Source organism: Sinocyclocheilus grahami, unplaced genomic scaffold, assembly GCF_001515645.1.
Source record: "Sinocyclocheilus grahami isolate Dianchi unplaced genomic scaffold, SAMN03320097.WGS_v1.1 scaffold759.1, whole genome shotgun sequence".
Classification (NCBI taxonomy): Eukaryota; Metazoa; Chordata; class Actinopteri; order Cypriniformes; family Cyprinidae; genus Sinocyclocheilus; species Sinocyclocheilus grahami.
The window spans coordinates 487,222-507,694 of NW_015505938.1; the positions used below are offsets into that span (position 1 = coordinate 487,222).

At 36.4% G+C, this 20,473-nt stretch overlaps 1 long non-coding RNA gene across 1 annotated transcript in view; it reads right to left on the reverse strand.

Annotated features, from left to right (window-relative positions):
• The window catches only part of LOC107561179 (uncharacterized), an 88,223-nt gene that overhangs the window by 6,112 nt on the left and 61,638 nt on the right, over positions 1-20,473 (reverse strand). Inside the window, exon 2 of the long non-coding RNA XR_001605818.1 lies at positions 19,095-19,198. This is a non-coding gene — a long non-coding RNA (uncharacterized lncRNA). The remainder of the gene's footprint in view (positions 1-19,094; positions 19,199-20,473) is intronic.

The window sequence follows — 20,473 nt, forward strand, 5'->3', positions numbered from 1 at the left end:
AAACATTATGAAATTATATTTAAAAAAATAAATAAAATTAAGTATGCATCAGACCAACATACCAAATAAAAAAAACAATAATTTATCAAATAATATTATTAAATAATATAATAAAAATGAAGTATTATGAAATAAAAATTTTAAAAATAAATAAAATATGCACCAGACCAACATACCAACTATCTGCTCGTTGAGCTGAATTTTCCAGCGTTTTTATATACCATTGCTCTCCATGGATCTTCAGAGAATCCCATGATAAAGCATACAGTAACAGCTGTGGCCAAAAGCACCATGCTATCAATTACCCCGACACCACAGTAACACAAGTTCACCTTCAAACAGAATCCAACACACAATTTAGAGCACATGGATCAATAAACCAATTAAAAGAGACACTTAACACACCATTTAAAGACAAACACATCCAGGACATGCACTGACATGTTCAGAGCCACTTACAAACGTGTTATTAGCCGTGACAGTGTGACGAGTGTACAACCACATGCCCTCAAAGACTGATTAGATGTACAAATACATACAATATATACGCTCATGGCATTGCTTATATGTAGCATGTCTCTGATATTCAGTGACACGTTTGACAGAAACACTGACTCATTCAAAGGTCTGGAGCACAAATACTGTCATTCCTCACTTTCAGCTTTATAATAAACTAATGTGGTATTTCAAATACAGTAGTATCACCATCATTGGAGTGTCAAAATTGGTACCATGTCCAAAGAACATGGTAAAACCATGGTACTTGTCTATAAAGGTATAATACTCTGTGATTCACCTTGAGGCAGAATTCAATTAGCAATTTAAACCACACTGAAATCAATACGCTAATTAAAAATGAACCTTTAGGCACGTAAGAGCAACACAGAAATGCTTTAAACATGTACGACATGATATTTGAGATGCCCTCAAAGACTGATTAAATATTCAAACACATACATGTTGCTTATATACTGCAAAAAAGAAATACATGTCAATTAATGCTTATATACAGTATAATGCTTATAAATATGAGCAATTTTGGTACTAAAAGTAATTAAAAAATTTAAATTATATATATATATATATAAACAATTTGTATATAACAAAATATATATTAAAAAAATACTTCAAAAAATATCAAAAATATCATATGCAACTGAGCTTCAAGTAAATATAAAAAATTATTTAAAAATATGAACACATTTTTTTTTAAATATGCAAAATTCTCTCAAATCTTAATATCTTATGCAATTGAGTTTCAAATAAATATGCTTTTAAAAGATGCAAAACGAGACAAAAATACAGCTGAAGAACATGTTTTTTTTGTATAATAAGCAATAAAAGCACTAAACATGTATGACAACATGATAAAAAGGTGCAAAAACAAATCATAATAATAATTCTAACCAATTAATGCTCCAAACAAGAAAAAATACTTGCAATTTTGGTAATAAAAATAATTGTAATTTTTTAATTACATAAACTTAATTTAAGATGCATATATTCTCTAAAAAGTAAATCATATTAGAAATTCTATAAAATTATTAAACATTTTCTGAAATGTCTTAAAAACAAGACAAAAACTCAGCTGAAGAGCATGTAGCATGTCCCTGATATGCAGCCAAGCCTGCATTTGTTCATGCATGCAAATTCAACTACTTTAAACACACGACACGTTCGGCTGAGAATAGTGTGTGATTTGTAAATATCTTGAGATTGAAAACACTCTCACACACACACACACACACACACACACACACACACGCTGAGTACTTACAGGCTGCAGTTTCTAGGTAAGTAGTCACAGTTTTTGACAGACAAGAAGAAGCTATCAAAAGAAACTCATCTATCATCAACTGTATCATGAAATTTTCACAGAGAGAGAGATGAGAGCGAACCTAAACGGAGCGAGAGAGAGGAAGAGTGTGGGAGGAGGAGGGGTCTGAGAGAGAAGTGGGGATGAAAGTGAGGGAGGAGAGGACGCGGCTGATGATTGAGACGAGCGGAGGAAGCGACAGCTCGCCAACTGTGAGGCTCGGAGGGGGAATGAGTGACAGCGATCCCCGCGGGTCTGAGTGTGTGTGTGTGTGTGTGTGTGTGTGTCAAGAATGGAGAAGGAGAGAGTCAGAAATGTGCATTCAGTAGCATGACTCGCTCTGAGCAAAGACACACACGTGCAAACGCTGCTACACACACATGGCTGCAGGCAAAGACATCAGAAAGAGCTTCAGTCCAACAGACACACTGTGACCACAGACACAAACGTGCTTCTCTCTCTCTCTCAGTCTGTCTTTTGCTGGAACACTCAAGAGGGCAGCGCTGTCATATCTTCATATATTCTCCATTTCTTCTCAACTTTTCTGTGTCTTCTCCAACTTTATTCATCTCTCTGGGTTGGACTTCAAACGTGCATTTTTCTCTCTTTCTCTCTCAATTTTTGAACTTTATTGTATTATTGTACATTATTGGAGTGATTGTTCTACACAGTACACAGTGTTGCCAAACCGTTAGATACCAAAAAATTTAATTGGTGACCAAAAAAAATATAAATAAATAAAATAAATTCCCAGATGTTTACCAATGTATATAATGATATAACTTTCTAAAATAAAATAAAATGTATAAAAAAACCGATAAAAATCTATAAAAAAATATTTGAATAAAAACTTTACAAAATAGAATAAAATAAAACAATTATATCTAAATAAATAAAATTAATTATAAAAATAAAAACAAACATTTTATAAAATGATATATAAAATATATAAAAATATTACTTCTTAAAAATAAAACGTATAAGAAATAAAAATAAAACAATGACATACAACAGAATAAAATAAAACAAACTGTAAAAAATATTCTATGCAAAACATTAAACACACAATAAATTATAAAATAAAATATTAAAAATAAAACTAAATAACAATGAATAATAAAAAGTAATACAAATAAAATATTTTGTTCCTGACATGTAAACTAAGCTTAAAAATAAAATAATAAAATAAATAGAATTATTATATTAGAAAAAAATTATATAATTAAATTACATTAAAAACAAATACTACATAAGGAAAACATTTTAATTATGAAATTAATGAAAAATAATAAAAATAAATATATATTTAAATACTAAAAATATATATTTAAATACTAGAAAAAAAAGAAAGAAAATGTCTATGGGTGCTTTTCGGGTGACATACAGGCTGCTGTTTGCTTTTCAAGAACTCTAAATTGATCTGTTCTTCAAGTTTACAATAACCTGAGAAAACATGTACAGAACACTTCAGCTGTATAAAAGACTTCAGCTGTTTGCAGAAATTCAAATTAATTGCTTAGCTATTTAGATCTGAGATCAGCATTTACAGTTAATCACCTGTGAATTCAGAAACTAAATTTAAAATGCAAATACATCTAGTTGTGAGCCACATGCTGAATTAAATATAATGAGATGCATGTAAAGGAGTCATACAACAACAAAACACATCTGCGTGTGTTAACTTAATAAAACACGCAACATTCATGCTCAGCTTAATGTTTCATTAAAAATAAAGGCAATGTTACATTGAGATCATTTTCTCCTAATGTTGTGAGAACGTTTATCAAATGCAAATGACATAAGAACAGTTCGTTAACAATTTTAAGATCACTAAACTGTTCTAACATTTACACAACATTTGCAAAACATTAAACTAAAGGTTTACTGAACACTCCCTGTTAATAATAGTATAATGTTATTTTTAATAGAGCTCTAATGTACTTCATTTGATTAAAGCGAGAGAGAGACGTTTGCTTGTGTTGATGTCACCTTCTGTCAAACTAATAGCCCAAATGATAATTATAAAAACCCACTCGATAACAAACATCCAGCAACACACTCACACTCAGCTGACTTCATACACACAATTTATTATCAACTGCTGGAAGAAGCTCTTGATTGAACGGCAGCCAATCAGAGCGAAGCACCAATCAGGCCTTAACGAGCACTGTGAGGAGAGGGAGGCAGAGCTCAGGGCACATTAGGAGTCAGATAATACACACTGTTTTAGTGGAGAATGCAGTGTGCTCTATACTGTATGAATATGTTGCATAATATATTTGTAAAAAAATACAAGCAGATTGGAATAGAGTATCTTGACGCCTGATGAGGAGAGGTATCCAAATCACATCAACTGGTCATTGGGGTTCCTCAGGGATCAGTTCTTGGACCCCTCCTCTTCTCTATATACACTACATCACTGGGACCCATCATTCAGACACATGGTTTTTCCTATCATTGCTATGCTGATGACATGCAGCTCTACCTCTCATTTCAAACCTGCTCAGATCTCAGACCGCCTGACGGACATCTATGCATGGATGAAAGAGCATCACGTGCAGCTCAACCTGGCAAAGACAGAACTTCTCATCTTCACAGCCACCCCATCAGTACAGCACCAGTTTACCATCCAACTGGGCTCATCAAAGATAATCCCATCGAGTTCAGCCAGGAATCTTGGGGTGATCCTTGATGATCATGCAGGTTTGCACTCCACAACATCAGGGAAATCAGACCCTTCCTAACAGACAGAGCATGCAGCACAGCTTCTCGTCCAGGCCCTTGTCATTTCTAGGTTGGACTATTGCAATGCTCTTCTGGCTGGAATTCCAACATGTGCAAACAGAACACGTCTTGTTTTCAATGAGCCCAAGAGAGCCCATGTCACACCGCTTCTCATCTCTCTGCACTGGCTTCCAGTCGCGGTTCGCATCAAGTTAAAGACATTGGTGCTTGCCTACAGAACAGCCTCCTACCTCCACTCTCTCCTATGCATCTATATCCCCTCCAGAATCCTGCGGTCAGTAAATGAGTGGTGGCTCATGGTCCCATCGCAGAGAGTCACAAAATCACTCTCAAAGACGTTTTCTTTCACCGTACCCTGTTGGTGGAATGACCTACCAAACTCCATCCGAACAGCCGAATCCCTCACAATCTTCACTGAAAACGTATCTCTTCCGTGAGCATCTAACTGCCTCCAATAATAATAATAATAATTCTATGCCTTCACTTTTCTGTTCTCTTATTATCTTCCTGTCCTAACTTTTTACTATTTTGAACGATGACTAAAACCTAGTATAACGAGCACTTCTCGTGTTTATTGCCATCTTATGATACATCGCTTGTTGTATTCCTCAACTGTAAGTCGCTTTAGATAAAATGAATAAATGTATAAAAACTGATCGTTCAGTTTTTATACTGCATTTTTAGAAATACTGTATCATCTGTGTATTGCTTTGATTGAACATGCATATATGAAACAACATGCATTAAACAGTAAAAACATTTGTCAGAATCAGAAAGAGCTTTAGTGCCAAGTGTGTTTACACAAGGAATTACATAATGCATACTGTTTCATACATTATTTTTAAAAACAGTATGGCATATACAGTATATGATCAGAATACTACAGTACTTTCAAGATCAATGAGGACAGGTATACCATAGAGAAAGTGATCTGTTACATTCCCATTTATCTTAGTACCAGTTATTAAGCACTGTAGTTAATAAATTAATTACTATTGGAAATTCTACAGCAAAATTAAGTGCTCTACATAACTGCATCTGACAGCAATAACAGAAGCTAAATCTGATTCTACCCTACTGATTCTACCCTCGCACACTACTCAGGGTGGAGAGTATGTGAACTGGAACACAGTTCAGCTTCTGAAGGAAAATCCTATTTTTATCACATCAATTCCAGTCAGTCAAAAATCAGCAGCCTTCATTACAAGAGAAATAGTGCTGGGAGAAGCGACTGTTATATCAAAAAGTAGAGTACAGAACAAGAGGTCTTCTCCAACCCCAAGACAGGATGTAATTATCACAGCTCTTCACACACACACACACACACACACACACACACACACACACACACACACCCATACTGCAATCTGAGTCTCTGCAGACTTCATTAAGGATTTAATACCAATCTGCTTGACCCCACGACACCTAGTCATGACGCAGGGGAAGCGTAAAGTCCAGCTGACTCACAGAGAGACAGAGACAAACGGACTTCACTCATTGCTCCGGGTGAAACGCAGTCAAATACTAAATAATGTGTTCACAAGCCATTTTACTTTAGTAATGGGATATATTTCTGAGAGAAATATTCAATGAAAAAAATGCCTTGTATGATCAATTAATATTCAGCAATGCATATCATATTTTATATATATATATATATATATATATATATATATATATATATATATATATATACACACACACGAGTAGCAGTGCGATATGGCTGTATATCAGCACGGCTGTGCCACAGGCCGAGTGCTGTAGGTAATCACAGTGAGCTGATATACTGCCATATCGCATTGTTACTTGTGTGATATTGCTTTTATACATAACAGTTTGACGGCACAAGTATGTAAATAAAAAATAGACAGCAACGGAGTGTCTTTAAAAACCCTCTTTTGTGCAGAACTACTTCCTTCCGCCATGGATTCAAATTTCAAGTTGACAGTTTAACAGCTGAGCTCAAGCCTCAGTTACTAATTCGAAAATGTCACTTTAGAGCTAGTAGGCTAACGAAGGAACGCTGAGTTGCTTCATTAAAAGCTTATTGTATCACTGTATTAAAAGTTAACTGTATTATGTAGAATATTATGAGAGAGAGATGGACTGAGCGAGTGTGATTACCTGCATCTGATACAGCATTCATTCTTCAGCTCAATCTCATATTCACAATAAAACATTAGTTTGAATGTCCGCTGAGGAAAGCGATATCTGTTGTACTGTTCTTTCATCTGTTATGGGTGATTTCCGATGACAGCACTGCTCTCTGAATTTGTTAACTACGTCTTAAAATGTGTTGTTGAAATTAAAAAAATAACATCCTTGTTTTCAACCCTCTTTCACGGTGCATCTGAATTTTTTTTTTTTTTCAATATTTATTGTATTTTTTAAGAAATATATCTTTATATCAATAAAAAAATATAATTTTTAATAAATATTATATATATATATATATATATATATATATAAGAACATAAAAATGCTTTGCTTTTGCTACATATAAAAATGTGTTCACTTTTTTCACCACATATATTGTTAATGCAATTTAAATATAACAATGCATGGCTAAATAAAAAAAAATAATAATGCACTTTTTTTGTAAAACATTTAGTAGTAAAACAAGTAGTTGGGATGTTTAAATTATAACTCACTAAATTCATTAAACTCAATAAAAAACACATTTTGCTGGAAAATTATGCATATGATTTAAATGATAGCTGATTAGATTGTATTTTTCATAATTAAAACATTCTTATTGACGATTTCAAGCCTTCAAGTGCTCGAAAATCAGGACAGAGAATCTGGAAAAAAAGTCTGCAGATTTTGTCTGGCTCTCTCAAACAGACACACATGCACTAATTAAACGGCCACTGCTGATTAGTAAATCTTTAGAGGTTCTTAACAAGTCTTTGAGGAAGAGTAAATGAAGTAAAGAGCAGGTCACAGGTTGGGCAACGGTTAAATATCAGACAAATGCCTTCCATTGCTGCATAATTGTGTGACACTGCAGTTCAGCATTTAAAACAATTAACCTTGTAAAGCCTGACATATCAAATAACAGTCAATTCAAATGATTTGAAATGTGAACAAAAGTTTATTGAAACTTTAGACAAAATCTTTTTTTTTTTAAAGTTTGCATATATACTTTTGATGAGTATCATGTTTGATATATCAGACTTTTATGGCTCATATACGGTAGTATGATATAGTGAGAATATGGAGCTCGTACTCAAGGAGTTAAAAACGCTATTTCATTTTATTAGCAAAACTATGCAATTTTGTGCAGATGCTGATATTTATATGGCCATAAAGATGAAATTCTGATAGCTTGTAATGTAAATCAGTGAGATCATTATAACAGACTAAAATGCATAAAATATTCTAGAACTCTACTAACTTTATAGAATCTTCAACGTCAAAGTTCTCAATATGAACTCAACATGCTATCCACATGTTATGCCTCTATTCTCTTACTGTTTGACAACTATTGACTTTCTAAACTATTTTTAGCAGAAACATCAGAGACAAAGCTACAAGAATGAAACATAACCACGTCTCCTGAACTTCTAAAGAGCAACATTTGAGTAATAAAATGCTTCTCTGGGAATGTCACGCAGGTGTAAAATGAAGCGACAGGCACGCCTGAAACAGATCGAAGAACTACAGACAGCAGAGTATGAAAATATTGAGTGCAAAAAAGCCCTAAAAACCACAGTTGTCCCGTTTGTCCTAGAATGAAGACAGTATGATGTATCCATGTCTCACTCTCATTACACTCGTCTGTCTGAAAGTCTGCCTATCTTCCTGTAAGGTGGAGGAGACGCAACCCGATCCCTCTACACAGACCGGCAACTCCATCCACCCAGCAGACCTACAGTACAGATGAACCCAATCTTTCACGTTTCTGTACAAGCTTGTTCTCTTCAGTGGAAAGCTCAGAGGCCGGGAACACCGAGATGATCTTAAAGGGATAGTACACCCAAAAATGACGCTTTGTCATCATTTACTCACCCTCATGACTTTCTATCATCTGTGGAACATGAACGTACGAAACGAAAGAAATCAGAGCTCATTATTTTTCTTTCACTTCTGTGATGCGTTGAAGATTTAAAGTGGACTCAGTGCCTGACATATCAAATAACAGTCAATTCAAATGATTTGAAATGTGAACAAAAGTTTATTGAAACTTTAGACAAAATCTTTTTTTTTTTAAAGTTTGCATATATACTTTTGATGAGTATCATGTTTGATATATCAGACTTTTATGGCTCATATACGGTAGTATGATATAGTGAGAATATGGAGCTCGTACTCAAGGAGTTAAAAACGCTATTTCATTTTATTAGCAAAACTATGCAATTTTGTGCAGATGCTGATATTTATATGGCCATAAAGATGAAATTCTGATAGCTTGTAATGTAAATCAGTGAGATCATTATAACAGACTAAAATGCATAAAATATTCTAGAACTCTACTAACTTTATAGAATCTTCAACGTCAAAGTTCTCAATATGAACTCAACATGCTATCCACATGTTATGCCTCTATTCTCTTACTGTTTGACAACTATTGACTTTCTAAACTATTTTTAGCAGAAACATCAGAGACAAAGCTACAAGAATGAAACATAACCACGTCTCCTGAACTTCTAAAGAGCAACATTTGAGTAATAAAATGCTTCTCTGGGAATGTCACGCAGGTGTAAAATGAAGCGACAGGCACGCCTGAAACAGATCGAAGAACTACAGACAGCAGAGTATGAAAATATTGAGTGCAAAAAAGCCCTAAAAACCACAGTTGTCCCGTTTGTCCTAGAATGAAGACAGTATGATGTATCCATGTCTCACTCTCATTACACTCGTCTGTCTGAAAGTCTGCCTATCTTCCTGTAAGGTGGAGGAGACGCAACCCGATCCCTCTACACAGACCGGCAACTCCATCCACCCAGCAGACCTACAGTACAGATGAACCCAATCTTTCACGTTTCTGTACAAGCTTGTTCTCTTCAGTGGAAAGCTCAGAGGCCGGGAACACCGAGATGATCTTAAAGGGATAGTACACCCAAAAATGACGCTTTGTCATCATTTACTCACCCTCATGACTTTCTATCATCTGTGGAACATGAACGTACGAAACGAAAGAAATCAGAGCTCATTATTTTTCTTTCACTTCTGTGATGCGTTGAAGATTTAAAGTGGACTCAGTCTGATTTCATTGGCTTTTCATTGAGTTGGAATGGCATCGACCCGAGAGCTGACGACACACGGTTGACTCCGATGCCGACAGACGAGTCTTCATTTACACACTCACACAAATGTTCTGTGTGGCGACGGCCCTCTTGCATCTAATGTAAGCTCATTTTACTTGCGTTCGAATTTGAAGAGACCTCTGTAAATAATATAAATATTAAACTTCAGTGAGTTATTTACGTTTGATGCATAGCAACATGTTAATTGCATATATACTTTATATACAGTATATAGAGCTATCAGAATTTCATCTTTATGGCCATATAAATATCAGCATCTGTACAAAATTGCATAGTTTTGCTAATAAAATGAAATAGCGTTTTTAACTCCTTGAGTATGAGCTCCTAACATGCTTAGGTGTTTAGAGTTGTTGTTAAAAAAAAAAAAGTGACGTGACATGTGGCCAAGTATGGTGACCCATACTTGGAATTAGTGCTCTGCATTTTAACCCATCCAAAGTGCACACACACACCGTGAACACACACCCGGAGCAGTGGGCAGCCATTTTTGCTGCGGCGCCCGGGGAGCAGTTGTGGCTGCCCACTATTCACGGTGTGTGTGTTCATGGTGTGTGTGTGTTCACTACTGTGTGTGTGCACTTTGGATGAGTTAAAGGGGGGAAGTCGTGGCCTAATGGTTAGAGAGTCGGACTCGTAACCCAAAAGGTTGCAGGGTTTGAGTCTCGTACCGGCAGGGATTGTAGGTGGGGGGGGGGAATGTACAGCGCTCTCTTCCACCTTCAATACCACGACTGAGGTGCCCTTGAGCAAGGCACCGAACCCCCAACTGCTCCCCGGGCGCTGCAGCATAAATCCTTTTTTGTTTTTTTTAACAACAACTCTAAACACCTAAGTAATTGCATAGCAACACCCTCATTTAACTCAAAACACCCTAGCAACCCCATAGCAACACACTAACAACAACTCCAAACACCTTAGTGACTGCATAGCAACACCCTCACATAACTCAAATTACCCTAGCAATTGAATAGCAACACACTAACAACCCAAAACACCTTAGCGACTGCATAGCAATACCCTCGCATAACTTAAAATACCCAGCAACCGAATAGCAACACACTGACAATAATTCTCAACACTATATCAACTGCATAGCAAACCTCTCACATAACTCAAAACACCCTAGCAACTGCATAGCAACATGCTAACAACAACTCCAAACAACTTAGTGACTGCACAGCAACACACTCACATCTCAAAACACCCTAGAAACTACATAACATGCTAACAGCAACTCTAAACACCCTAGCAACCGCATAGCAGTATGTTAACAAATCTAAACATTTTAGTGACGCATAGCAACATCCTCACATAGCTTACAGTATAATACCTTAGCAACACGCTATCAACTTAAAACAGCCTTAGTAAAACAAATAGTAAAAACAATTGGCATTTTTTGCTATTTGTCCATGGGTTATTGTTGTTACCTAAATTAAAACCATTAAACAACAATTCTGTTAATTGAAATAAAGCAGAAATTAAATGAAATATAAATATCAGATGAAGAATTTAAACTAAAAAAACAATTTGAAATGTTGCCTTGTTTAAGTTGAAGCACTAAAATTACTGTATATTAAATAAAATTAAACTAAAATAAAAATAAAAAATGAACTAAAACCACAATAAATTAATAAATAAATTAAACCTAAATAGTAATAAAACGACAAAAGCACATAACAAAGTACTAAAAATAAACCAAAATTAAAATGAAAACTAAAATGAAATATACAAAGCTAATGCAAAATAATAATAAAAGCTATAATAGAATATAAATAATATTAAGATAACATTGATTTTGACACCTTTATTTAGCAGAAGAAAGCAAAACCATACACACACACACACACACACACACACACACACACTTACTTTCTGGTAACATACTGTTAGTCATTCTTTAACACCTATCCAACTAACCGCTCAATTTAGCTTAATGTTACCGGCAGAGGTGACCCGTCTGAGCTTAATGAGGCAGTGACAGGTGCAGCTTCCTGCTGAAGTGCAGGTCATTTCCTGCTGAAGCTGACGAACACAAGGTCAAAGGCTTTGTCCAAATACCCACACTTGCAGTCTTTGCACTTGCCCACTTGATTACTTAAATGACGTATTTCCTGTATTTGGCCGAAGTCTTCAAGTGGATGTGAAGACCACAAGTGTGTGTCGAACATTTCATTACCTGATGGGACACACTTATAGTGTTGTAAAAATGCCAGTGTTTACACAGCGTTATTTTAATTTTAATTTGACATTCTTTGCATTTTAAAATCAGCTTCTAAATGTCTGTCCAGTAGTCCCTATAACATGACATAATTTTAATTTGTGGTGCTTCTAATTAAATGATAAAAAGCAGTTGCAAATGTTGTACAAAATAAATATCACCACAACTCATCTTTGCACCAGTAGAAGTAAAAACACAGTTTTTCTACCAAATTATTTGTAATATCTAATTATTATATTAATATTTAACTTACATTAGACAGGTCTCCGTGACCTCTCGCGAGATCTCGGCAAAAAGTCTCACGATTTATTTCCAGAACATGATGCATGATGGGATACACTTAGCCTTGAATAGCGCTCTGGAGCGGTATTCGAGATAGTGTGGATTTAGTTTCCATTAAGGGCACTGCACTTTGGCATTTTGAAGACATGGGACAGACTTGCACACTTACTTCCTGTCGCGCGCACGCGCTCTCAAGTGGCCAAGACTGCAAGTGTGGGTATTTGGACAAGGGGAAAGAGTTCTGAGCACCAAAACACACACAAACACGCGTTCACTTAGCTATTGTCATAAAAAAAAAAAACACTGTGAACCAGACTAAGATGGTTTGCTGGTCTTACACATCAATTTTCAGATGATCAGTCCGGTGTGCTGGTTGGTTTTAAAGAGATTTTCAAAGCTAGAACCAAATGAACATTGGCACAATCAGGCTGGGAAACCAGCTAAAACCACTTTTAAAGGGATATTTCACCCAAAAATCAAAATTTGCTGTTTATTTACTCACCTGAACTGGATATATGGCTCATTTCGAGTCGGACTGTCAGGCACGTCTGAAAGTGAGTTTTGATTGAGGAACTTGTAGATCTGTGCTGCTCGAGCTGGGAACTGTTTCAGACGCTTCAGTTCGATTTGGTGAACTGATTCATCCAGTTCACTAAAAAGAACAAGTTCAAAAGAATGATTTGTTCGCGAACCGGACATCACTCCGGACTGTTTGCCCGAGGCTTTAGATTACAGGTAATAATGTTGTAAATAATGTCCAGTTTCTTGCACAGATCAGTCGTTTTGCACTGGAAGACCTCAATATATCATCAGGAGCCACGGGTACACTGTAAAAATAATTCCATAAAATTTACGGTAAAACAACGGCAGCTGTGGTTGCCGGAATTTTACCGTAAAAAATACAGTAGCAACATTTTAGGTTTTACGGTTTTAACTTAAATTTACAGTTAAATACCGTAATTTCATTAACTGATATAATGTTAATAAACCAACCTATTGAAGTACTGAAATCTGTTTTGTACCTTTGTAATACACTGATAACCACCAAATGCAGGAGGTGATGAGAAAGTCACATGATGAACCAAAGCCTATCACAAGCAGCTTTTAAATAATAACATATATAGAAGGTGCACGGTGCCATTCACACAAACACTAAACACCATCACGGTGACACACTTGAAACTGAAATAATGCAATAAACATTTAACAACATTAGGTGTAACACACAACCCTAATATACAAAACTGATAAGAAAAACTAAGAAGAAACATAGTTATTTCAACAAAAAAACATCAAATTTGAAATGTAACGCAGGGAATTCTGAGAATGTCAATTTACGGTTATTCACTGTAAATTATACGGTATTTTTCTCTTCCAAAAACGGTATACTACCGTAAAATTTATGTCCAATACATGTAGTGTCCAACACAGTTTTTCACCGTATATAGTACGGGAATTTACCGTTAACCATTTAACAGGTTTTTACTGTAGCATTTTTACAGTCTTTTACCATTAAAATCCACGGTCAATTTTTACAGTGTATTAATTTTATGTTCCTTGCATACCCGTAGCCAGCTATGAGGTCACCGAGGTCCGAACCTCAGAATTTTTTTCTCGTCACTGCTGGTCAATGCAAATGCAAAAATATTTGAGATGACCAATCAAATCAAAGTAGGTGGGCTTTATATTCACAGAAGCAGCATAGCGCCAATTTCAAAGCAACGCTTCAGTTAGCAGCTGAATAAGATGTAAGTAGCCAATCATTTCATATCTGATAGCTGTTTTACGATAGAAATTTTAAACGACTGACAAAAATAATCAGGAATGCAACTATTAAACTTGTCTAATTTTGGCATTTTCAATTGACGTGATTTATGTAATGTGATTCATAATTATCAATGTGAGGGGACAAGAAACAATATTAACGAAGCCGTTTTCATCATATATAAGGCATATGATTAATAATGAATGTGCACATATTGTGAATTTACTAAACTTAATTACGTAGCTTTCCTGGTAGCCTTCAGTAAAATAACTTGTTTAATAAAATTATTCATAAAATATAAAAATATCAGTCGACCATTTGTTTACTTTGTTCACTGACAAAGATGAAAATACTATCAATCAAAGCAGAGAGCTGGTATTGACAAATAATATACTGCCCACTGACATAGTTTTAAATTGGTATCCAAATGTTTGGCCTTCAATTATTTCCTCTTAAAATGCAAACATTAGGGCTGTCAAAATGGCTGAAAAACTAAATACGAATTTTATACTTAAATACTAGGGTTATATTCAAATTTAAAAGTCATAATTTCAGTTTATGGGGAAAATGCTTTTGTCTCCTGTGGCTACAAGAGGGTGCAGTGAATTCCAATATAATTTTTGCATTTGAATGTGGATTTTTATTTTAAATTAGACGAATATTCTAAATTCTAATTGTAATTTCACAGCCCTAGCACACGTGCAGTTCAGTGAATTTTTGTTTTTCTTAGGGGGGGGGGGATTTGGGACCTCGGTCATTTTAAAACCCTGGCTACGGCCCTGTTTCTGTCACAATTCGCTGGATGCACGAGGAAACGTAGAGATTTCTCAGAACGAGAGTCTTTTAATGATTCAAATAGGAGACACAGCGCTCAAGGATGACGTTCACAACAAGTAGATCCGACAAACTAAACTGAACAGACTGGGGCTTATAAACACAGGATAATGAGGGACAAAATAGACACAGCTGGAATCAAATTAACTCGAGGAGAAACTGGGTCACGGGGAGCAAAACACACACAGACAGTCCAGAACCCTGACAGGTTCCTTGATATGCTTTTTTTATTCTCAAGCACAGACAGCCGCTGATTTGCATTTTATGAATCACCAAGGACTACACTGTAAAAAATAAGTGTAATTTTAACTGTAAAATTTTGCTCTGTTAATAGGTTAACAGTAAGTTCCCATACTATATACAGGGAAAAACGGTAAAATATCTAACCAGACATTTCATGTAATTTTACAGTTTTTAGAAGTAAAAATAACAAATCAATGTATAATTTACAGTCAAAAACTGTAAACTGATTATGTTAAAGGTACAAAGCAGATTTTAATAGCAGTGTGCATTGTTGAATTGACTGGTTTACATACAAATTGTCTTGTTTGTAAATTACAGTTTTATACTGTAAAATTTACCGTTTTTGGCCGTTTACTGTTTTTCTGTATTTTTTACTAAATTATTCTGGCAACCACAGCTGCCAAAATTATTTTGTAAAAACTACAAAACATTTTTTACAGTGTATGATTTCAGCTAAAAATCTTCTTTACTCTTCTACTGAAGAAAAACAGTCATCTATATATTGGACGGCCTGAGGTTGGTGTTTAGTGTTTGCATGAATGACTCTGTGCACCTTCTATATATTAGTATATACTTCTGCTTGTGGCGAAGCTACTTGTGATGAGCTTTGATTCTTCATGTGGCTTTCTCTTTTACCACCTGCATTATTATGGTGGTTGTCAGTATGTTAAAGGTACAAAGCAGATTTTAATAGCAGTGTGCATTGTTGAATTGACTGGTTTACATACAAATTGTCTTGTTTGTAAATTACAGTTTTATACTGTAAAATTTACCGTTTTTGGCCGTTTACTGTTTTTCTGTATTTTTTACTAAATTATTCTGGCAACCACAGCTGCCAAAATTATTTTGTAAAAACTACAATTTTTTTTTTTACAGTGTATGATTTCAGCTAAAAATCTTCTTTACTCTTCTACTGAAGAAAAACAGTCATCTATATATTGGATGGCCTGAGGTAAATTAACAGCACATTTTTATTTTTGGGTGAACTATTCCTTTAAGATGTTTTCTCATCTTATTATAGACTCGGAGAATGTTAATGACATTCAGATTAAGCATAACCAAAAACTGCAAATAAATAAACATTGTTTGCTTCATTTATTAATCATTTTTAAATTTGAGGGCATCCATAAAAGAAGGTCTCCAAAGTATAGTAAGTAAACACAGAAATTCTCTCCCTCAAGCACACGCGCACACACACAGACTTCCTCCCACACAATAACACACACTTGTTAGTATGCTTGTTAGTATGCATGTGCACATCCTCACTAACTAAAACATATATGCACGCAGAGGTTCAGAGGGCATGTATGAGCTCAAAGACCTCATGACACCTGCTGTGATTGCTTGTGGTCACTCTTCTGGGAGGAATAAGGTCAAAGATCACGTACAGTTGTGGTTGAGGATATCTGACTGAATTTACGATTCCCTGTAGGTGTGAGATCTGCCGGCATGTTCAGTTAAGTATTTGGCTTCTGGTGGTATAAATGGGAAACTGTACTACACCTTTCAGGTCACTCAAGGTCATTCCAATCAGCGTTGCCATTTAAAAGTCAGATCAGCAGTCGTGAGGCTGAAATTACAGGTCACTGTTTTCAGTAATCAACTGGAAAAAAACCTTTTGGCTCCTCACGTGACGTCACTGAGGAAACACACTGAATGTGTGTGATATCAAACACTTACAAAACTAAAGAAACTACATTTACTGAAGAAAATGTTGCTAGAATGTTCGATGTGGTTGCAAGGGTGTTGCTATGCAGTTTCTAGGATGTTCTATGTGGTTACCAGGGTGTTGCTATGCAGTTTCCAAAGGGTTCTGAGTGGTTTCCAACATGTTGATCAGTGGTTGCTATACAGTTACTAGGGTGTTCTATGTAGGGTGAACTTTGGCGTTAGTTAAGTGTTCTGAGTTGTTTTTAGTGCTTTGCAGTTACTAGGATGTTCTATGCGGTTGCCACAGTATTGGAAGTGGTTTTCAGCATGTTGCTTGGTGCTTGCTATAGTATGTGGTTGCTAGGGAGTTGCTATGTGGTTTCTAAGGTATTCTAAGTGGTCTTAAGCATGTTGCTTGGTGGATGCTGCAGTATGTGGTTGCTAGGGTGTTGCTATGCAGTTTATAAGGTATTCTAAGTGGTTTTCAGCATGTCGCTTGCTTGGTGGTCACTACAGTATATGGTTGCTAGGGCATTGCTATGTGGTGTCTAAGGAATTCTAAGTGGACTTAAGCATGTTGCTTGGTGGTTGCTACAGTATGTGGTTTGCTAGGGTGTTTCTATGTTGTTCCTAAGGTATTTTACGTGGTTTTCAGCACATTGCTCATTGTTTGTTCAGTATGCATTTGTTAGGGTATTCTGGGTGGTTGCTAGACCATTGCTAGGTGTTCTCTGTAGTGTTTAACACGTTGCTATAGTTTCCAAAGGGTTCTGAGTGGTTTCCAACATGTTGATCAGTGGTTGCTATACAGTTACTAGGGTGTTCTATGTAGGGTGAACTTTGGCGTTAGTTAAGTGTTCTGAGTTGTTTTTAGTGCTTTGCAGTTACTAGGATGTTCTATGCGGTTGCCACAGTATTGGAAGTGGTTTTCAGCATGTTGCTTGGTGCTTGCTATAGTATGTGGTTGCTAGGGAGTTGCTATGCAGTTTCAAAGGTATTCCAAGTAGTCTTCAGCATGTTGCTTGGTAGTTGCTACAGTATATGATTGCTAGGGCGTTGCTATGTGGTTTCTAAGGTATTCTAAGTGGTCTTAAGCATGTTGCTTGGTGGATGCTGCAGTATGTGGTTGCTAGGGTGTTGCTATGCAGTTTCTAAGGTATTCTAAGTGGTTTTCAGCATGTCGCTTGCTTGGTGGTCACTACAGTATATGGTTGCTAGGGCATTGCTATGTGGTGTCTAAGGAATTCTAAGTGGACTTAAGCATGTTGCTTGGTGGTTGCTACAGTATGTGGTTTGCTAGGGTGTTTCTATGTTGTTCCTAAGGTATTTTACGTGGTTTTCAGCACATTGCTCATTGTTTGTTCAGTATGCATTTGTTAGGGTATTCTGGGTGGTTGCTAGACCATTGCTAGGTGTTCTCTGTAGTGTTTAACACGTTGCTATGGAGTTGCTAAGGTGATGTGGGTAGTCACCAGAGCATTATTATGCAGTTGCTAGGGTATCTTGGGTAGTCTATGTGGTTCTTACCGGTCCAAGTTAAAAGTCAAATTTTATCACCCACTTTAAACTTCTTATTATAACAGACACCACTAATAAACAAATAACAGAAATGCAAAACTGTAGACTCATGTATAAATGCTGTACACTCTAAAACACATGCGCACACACAAACACACATCAAACACAAGCACATACAGATCCCACACACAGATGACTCACTCTCTAGGGTTCACGCACCGTCATATATGTATGACACGCATCGGGAATCAATTAGCTTTGACTCACAAAAGCGAGCCAAACAAACGAGTCGGTGAAGAACCGTGCGGCGGGGTTCCACTCCATCTGTCTAATGAGCCGCAGGACCATCCTATCAATCACCCTTTACACTGATTGATCAGCATGGAGACCACATTATTATTTCACATGTTACTACAAAATCCTGATTGTGAAGCTACACATAGAAAAATACAAATACTCATTCTGTAGGTCCTCTGTTTACTCATTTGTTTTGGAGGAGAAAAATCTAAGTTGATACTTAACTGAGAACACAATTAATTCTCCCAGGCTATGAAAGACATAAAATATTAAATCTGTCATGTTATAGAAAGGTCAGAAACATTTAAATTACACAAACATACATGCAAATGTTTGGTCAACGCATTGCAAACGTTCCAGCCCATTGTACAATCAAATGCATATATAATTGTCTAAAATAGTTAGTAAATATTTATAAAAAAAGAAAAAATTTCGGTAAGTGTGTGTGTAACTCACCAGCTTGCGTTGACACCATCCGCAGACGCCGCAGAGAGCCACCAGCCAAACACCACACACGGTTACCGCCAACGACACCAGCAGCACGCTCAAAGAGAAGGAGCCTGTGAAACACACACACAATGTTAATATCCAAGCATAGGGGGAACAGTCTGACATTTACTCTGACGAGAACGCTGAGATTTTATGAAGTCTCTGAAGTCCTAAAGATCAATATTTTCATGATGGGAACAAATGTGACTGGAGAACAAAATCAAAAAGGGAGAAAAAGACGATTGGAGAGGGAAAGAGGGAGAAAAATATGTCACTAAAGTGTTTTAGATATAAAATATGAGATGTGCCAAGACCGAAAACATACTGTATCAATATCGAACACTTACAAATGCAAGATCAACATGTAAAAACACAAGTAATGTAGATTTGTACAATATTCACTGAAGAAAATGTTCTCTGAAGAAACAGTGCATGCACAAAACTGGTGTTGCTATGCAATTGCGAGGATGTTGTATGTGGTTACCAGGGTATTGCTATGCAGATGCAATATGGTTTTCAGCATGCAGCTTGGTGGTTGCTACAGTATGTGGTTGCTAGGGTGTTGCTATGTAGTATTTTAAGTGGGTTTCAGCACATTGCTTGGTGGCTGCTACAGTGTGTGGTTGCTATGTGGTTCCTAAGGTTTTCAAAGTGGTTTTCAGCACACTGCTTGGGGTTGCTAAAGTATGTGGCTGCTATAGTGTTGCTATGTAGTATTTTAAGTGGTTTTTCAGCACAATGTGTGGTGTTTGTTACAGTATGCGGTTGATAGGGTATTCTGGGTGGTTGCTAGAGCATTGTTAGGTGCTCTGTGTAGTGTTGAGCATGTTGCTATAGAGTTGCTAAGGTATTGTGGGTAGTCACCAGGGTGTTGCTATACAGTTACTAGGGTGTTCTAGGTAGGGTACACTAGGGTGGTAGTTAAGGTGGTTTTACTGGGTTTAGTGCGTTGATGTGCAGTTGCTAGAATGTTCAGAGTCACTGTCAAGGCATTGCTATGCCATTGTTAAGGTACTGTAAATGATTTTCAGCAAGTTGCTTAGTGGTTGCTATAGTATGTGGCTCTTAGGGTGTTCTGGGTTGTGGCTGGGTCGTTCCTATACTATCCTATGTTTCTCGGTGGTTGTTACAAAATGCAGTTGTTAAAATGTTTTGGTTGGTTGCCAGGGCATTGCTATGCTGTTGCTAATTATTTCCAAGTGGTTTCCAGCATCTTATTTGGTGGCTGCTACAGCATGTGCTTGCTAGAACATTGCTATGAGGTTTCTATGTGGTATTCTAAGTGATTTTCACAACATTGGTCGGTGGTTGCTACAGTATGCAGTTGCTAGGGCATTTTGGGTGGT